Below are 6,198 nucleotides of genomic sequence, written 5' to 3'. Positions count from 1 at the left end.
TTACAAGAGTTGATCTACCACGAGATCGTAATGGCTAAACCCTAGAAGTCTAGCCTATGTGTATATGGTAATGAATATCCCCGATCCGGACTATGCTCTCCGGTTTATATAGACACCGGGGGGGATCTAGGGTTTACATGGAGTCGGTTACATAAGAAGGAATCTTCATTGTGGTCACCTAGCTTGCCTTCCACGCCAAGTAGAGTCCAATCCGGATACGAGTATGGTCTTCGGTCTTCATGTCTTCACAGCCCATCAGTCCGGCCCATGGATAACAGGCCGGACGTCCGAGGACCCCTTAGTCCAGGACTCCCTCAGTGCCCTCCTCCATGTGTAATGCGCACACGACTCTAGGCCAACCCCTTGTGATGGCTGCCCGTCCATCCTTCTCTGCCTTCATTGTGACTTCTCGATGCTCATTGTAGTCTGGATGAAATACTTTAACCTTCATTGCGTGTCCACCAATCATGTACTTTGCGAGGTAATCTTGAGTGAACTGATTTGGGAACCACTGCGAACGAAAAAGATTCAGACATTGTTGTCTAACAACTCATTATGGGCAGTAAAAAGAGAAGGCTATAGAATTTGTAGTTACCATCCTACAGCTCACCGTTGTGTTGGATAGAGCATAAACAAATAATTTTCTTGCCACCATTCGTATCTTTTTTTCCTAATAATCCTTATCAGTTTCCTCACTTGATACTTGTTCATGAATATCGCATTGCCCCATACGCAAAAAGGGTCAATGTGTGGATCCTTGCCAAGGGCATATGTACCTACAAGCAACAAGTCAATATTAGAAGCTAACAAGTGTCCAGGCCTAGATCTATATGCACTACATTATGGAACGACGGGGGGAGTACAAGCCGAGGGATGAAGCTAACCTCGGTGGAAAATGGTGGGCACTCCCGTTGTTGTCGTGCATAAGTAGTGGAAAGGCATGATAAGTACAACAACCTTAACATCAAATAAATATAGCAAAGGTAAACAACATCATCTCCAAATGATAGCTTGAATGTGTTGGTTTTAGCATGCTGTTAAAGCAGATATAAAATGGAAGGCAATGTTACCGACAGCAGGCTTAACAACCATCAAATATTGTAATTCAAACTGGTATTGTTGAAAATGAATAGAATGTAGGTAATGCTTAATCATCACACTGGATAAATGTGTAAAACTGAAATAAAGGGCATGTGTTAACTACACCAGGAATAACTGGAACCAAATATGGCCGTTCAAGCTGATATTGATGTAGTCGAGTGGCACAGTTCCGACTTGCACATAATGAACAACACATTGTGAATGACTGAAATAAACAAGGCATAAATGACCAGTATAACAACCAAATATAGCCATTGAAAACTGGACAGAGTCTCACTACAACCAACCTAACAAGCAAATACAGATAAACAGGGCATATGCTTGAAAACTGGACAGATGCTCACTGCAACCGACCTAACAAGCAGATACAGATAAACAAGGCATCTGCTTGATAACTGGACAAAAGCTAAAAAAGCAACCTAACAACCAAATACAGATAAACAAGGCATCTGCTTGATAACTGGACAAATGCTCACTGCAACCAAACTAAGAACCAAATACATATAAACAAGGCATTTGCTCGATAACTGGAAAAATGCTCACTCCAACCAACCTAACAACCAAATACAGATAAACAAGGCATCTACTCACTATAAACAACCAAATATAGCCATTCGTGAAACTGAAGTGGACAATTCACACCTAAACATCACATAGCCCTATTGAACAATACATTTTTGCATAACTGAAATAATTAAACACGGCACAGTTAAAGCACCGCATGGAAAATGCTACTACAACAAAGGGTACGGGTTGGTAAGCTAGCAAAGGTACCAGTTGGAAGAGCACAAACCCATGGTGCGCTCTGTGATGTCACAGATGGGCTGCTTCACCTTGGAAGAACCTTTGTGGGTGCCCTCCTCGTGGTCGTGGTCGTGGTCGATGAGATCTGACTTGGCAATTGAGGATCCCAAGCCGCCATCGTAGAACGTGTCCTTCAGGAATGACAAAATGGGCTCGATGGCGTATAAAGATCGCAAATCCTTGACGCTTGGCAGAGGAGATCAGCGGCAAGGCCGTTGAAGAGATCGACAGCGGTTGTACCAGAGGGGTTGGGGATGGACCACTTAACGTGTGACATGGCCCGCGTGAAGCCGTCGCTGTGGACGAGCTTGATGTCGTAGCCAGCTTTCCCGAGATACAGTAATATGCTAGCCCACTGACATGAAGCCTTCAGTATGGCAACGTAGTCAACGTCTTCGCCGGCTTCCACGATGACGTGTTGCTCCGGGATCGACAGGTCGGGGCAAACGGCGGCCACCTGGCCAACGTCCGCCATAGAGGCCATGATAAACCTCTTCTTGTACGAACGCTCATCGGGCTCCCCGGGATACGTGGTCGAGCTTAGGCTGCGACATTCTGGAGCAGGGGATGTGGATCTGGCGGGGAGGGACATCGCAGGCCTCATCTAAAAACTCAGGGGAGTGGGGCGACGGTATGGGAATCGCTGGGTAACCTGAACTTTTTTATCTAAGCTAGGAGGAACGGGCAGACCAGCAGGGGTTGGCGGCGGCGCCGGCGGCGGCCGCGAGCTAGGGTTCGAGGCGGGAGGGGGTGGGTGGGGGACTGTGGAGGGGGGGTGCTTGAGGATACGCCGCGGCTACTGAAATTTTTAGTAATGGTGGGTGGAGATGGTGGTGGAGGAGGGAGGGCGACGGTTCAAATGCCTAGGCTACTACAATTTTACTATAAGGTCGGTGCTGGAGGAGTGTGGGCGACGGTGGAAGTATGACAGCTACTAAAATTTGGGTAAAGGAATTGATGCGGGGCGGGAGTGCCCAAGTTCGCGCACGGTCCAATAACAATATGCGTGTATGATAATAAGGAAAAGTGGCGGAACCACCAATTTTTGCAACGCTCAAGGCGGGTAGTTTGTTTTTATATTTCTAGCTAGCTGGTCTATCGCACACGGTTCGTCCTAATTACCAAATAAACTTAGCCGCCTTTAGCTTGCACAGGTGGTGATTTTATAGCTTACTCACATCGCACACGATTAAGCCAGTACCTCCACCCTTTTCTCGCGCTTGCGCCGTCGTGGTGATTTTACAACGCACTTGCATCGCACGCGGTTAGCCAGTACCTCCACCTTTGCTCGCGCTTGCGCAGGTGTGGTGATTCACAGCGCACTTGTATGGCACACGGTTAAGATATTATACCTGTGTCTGTTGAGCGTCATCAGAGTCTTTGCAGCAAAAAAAGTTAGAGAGGGTCAGAAGACAGACACACCAGCATGTGGCCCAAATATATATGAGTGAAAAGGGTGGTCTGTGATGTTCAAAATTCCAATGCACAACTTTGACCGCACGAGCCCACGGTTGGGCGCATCGTCGAAGATCGATGAGAGGGGCCAGAAGTCAAGAACCACCTGGAAGTGGCCAAATATATGTAGGAATATTGGGGATGTTTAAAACTTTAAATACACAATGCATAACTTTGGTGGCACCTGCCTCGCAAACCCGAAAGCACCATTGGATATATCTATAATGACATAATGTCGTAGCTAGCTAGGATGCTTGGCCCACCACCTCCCACTTCGTGTCAGCAGGGCGGATGCACGTAATGATCGATACTTTGGTCATACATGCATGTCGCCATGACCTACCATAAGACGGACCAATGAATCTATCGTTTGGTCAAACGACAGCTGTTTTTGTCGATAAGCCGCTTGGGCCAATAGATTGAACCATCATAAAAATCGCACGAGAGGGACCACAAAACCAGCACCTCTTGCATGCGGCCCAAAATGATGTACGTTGGGAAGGGGTGATGTGTGTTTTCAATATAGAATAATGTACAATTTAGATGTGCTTCCTACCTCTCGATACAGACAACAACCATGAAGGCAAGGTAGTTAAGGACGAGATACGCAGGGTATGATGTAGGTCGAACCCAGCAATCCGAGCATGTGGGAGGGAATCCTGACAACGCATGAGCTCGAGGTTTGGTTGAGCGATATGTGACGGTGACTGGCCCTAACACGAACTAGGAGGAATCCATTCATGGCCAACAGATACCCCTCATTATCGGTCAAAGGGATGATATATATACACTCGGGGAGCCCACAGATATGCGTGTCGTCACAAAAAACCACACAAGGGAGACATGGTCGATTAGAATACCCAGTATACACTGCATGCGGCCTGAAAATATGTATGGGTATGGTGGTGTGTGATGTGTTTAAATCCCGAATGCACAACTTCGATGGGCGACCAAGTACATTACAAACCGAACACCGTACCCGACTCCAAGCCTGGTTCAATATGTACGATGTCGGTTTCCCAACTTCGAGGCGGCGGGGGGGGGGGGGTCGTTCGACGCATGCGCTCAAACTTTATTTGGTCTAGCATGGGACACATCTATATCTATACCCCTATATAGTGTGCGAATAACTTTGAAAGTTGGTCGTTGGATGAAGCCAATCCGACGGTACAGAGATGGCAAATCCGAGTACTAATGGCCATTGGATATCATCTACATTCCACCAGATTCTGCCACATGTACAATCTAGAAGACTCCATGGTTGAACTTAAGCATAATGCACAAACCTCAAAACACAAGCACTTCTCCTTTGTTCTAGAATCTTCCATATCTTAATTTCCCAAACTTGTTTTTTCTAAATGAATTGTCACTTTTTGTTTTTACTAAATGAATTGTCACTTTTTGTTTTTACTTTATACTTTACAATGCACAATTCCATGAATCTTAAAATAGATTTTTTATAAAACTAATTGATTTTGGATGAGATGAACTATAAGAATTAAACGAACATCTACATCATGCATATATGACTCAAATCTTACATGCTATAGTGTGGTATTTATTCATAATTTGGTTACCAAATCTCATGCGTAAAATGCACGTGTACCTTACTAGTATCAATAGGAAACCATCATGGTAAAACCCTTCTTGTTGTTGGCTCAAAGGGATAGATTGTGTGCCCCCTAATTGTCGGTAAAGGATAGTGTATATACCTCGGGGAGCCCACAGATATGTGCTGCGTCTATAAGCCGCACGAGGGAGACATGCTCGAGAAGAACACCCTGCCCCCTATACCCTGCATGCAACCTGAAAAAGGTTTATATAATCGCCATGGCAGGTCAAGTCAATCATTCTTTAATTTTTTAGAGCAAAAAATAACCCATAAAAACATCATAGGTTTATATAATCGCCATGACAGGTCAAGTAAATCATTCTTTAATTTTTTAGAGCAAAAAATAACCCATAGAAACATAGTCTACAAATTAGCAAAACAAGGATCCCAAGGTTTATATAACTGCCATGATAGGTCACTATAGAGATATATTATATCTCTATAATGACCGTGTCATGGCATTTAAATGAAGCTTGACATATGCAACTTCCCATCGGGTCACCCATCCTTGGACTACTCCAACCCGAGCATGCTTAACTTATGCGTTCTATTCCACTAGGCTAGCGGATGGGAAGCCGCCCCTTGCTGATGAGAATTGCCTCCTTGCCATTAAGGCGTTTCACGCTGGCACCCTATGGGACCTACTCCCTCCTATCACACACATTTGTGCTTTTAGAAACTGTGTGGGGTATTTACATGGCCGGTATGTCGCCGCTAGCCTTCAATGAGCACTGACACTGGTAGCGGGAAGAAGATGGGAGAAGAGGCGGGAAACCGATGAGAGGAGTGGCGAGAAATGGTAGCCTGTTTAGAAAACCTAGTAGGGAAGGAAGCGTGAGCTAGCACTACGCATGCGCACAGTGCTTACCCATGTACTGCATGTGCTGTCGAAAGGGCTCAGGGTTGTCATTCGATCTGGGAGCATCCAACGGTGCACACGTATGATCCGTGGGGTTTGGGTTCTAGCCAATCAGAATGCATGACTCAGATCGCACGCGCAGCAACGGGGGGAGGGGGCATCTGCCACGGTTTGGTAGGCACACAGGTTTCATGAGTGAACCGTGTGCTATTTGAAAACATTTCGTGAGAAGAATCTCGGTTTTTAAATCCCCGTAAATCCAGAACTCACCCGAAAATCGTGAAACCTGGCATGGTGTCACGACATGGCACATATATGTCGAGGAATTTGTTTCGTCCATTTTGGCGCAAGTTTTATTACAAGCCTC

This window comes from Triticum aestivum, chromosome 5D (genome assembly GCF_018294505.1).
Source record: "Triticum aestivum cultivar Chinese Spring chromosome 5D, IWGSC CS RefSeq v2.1, whole genome shotgun sequence".
Lineage (NCBI taxonomy): Eukaryota > Viridiplantae > Streptophyta > Magnoliopsida > Poales > Poaceae > Triticum > Triticum aestivum.
This window is presented reverse-complemented; position numbering follows the sequence as displayed.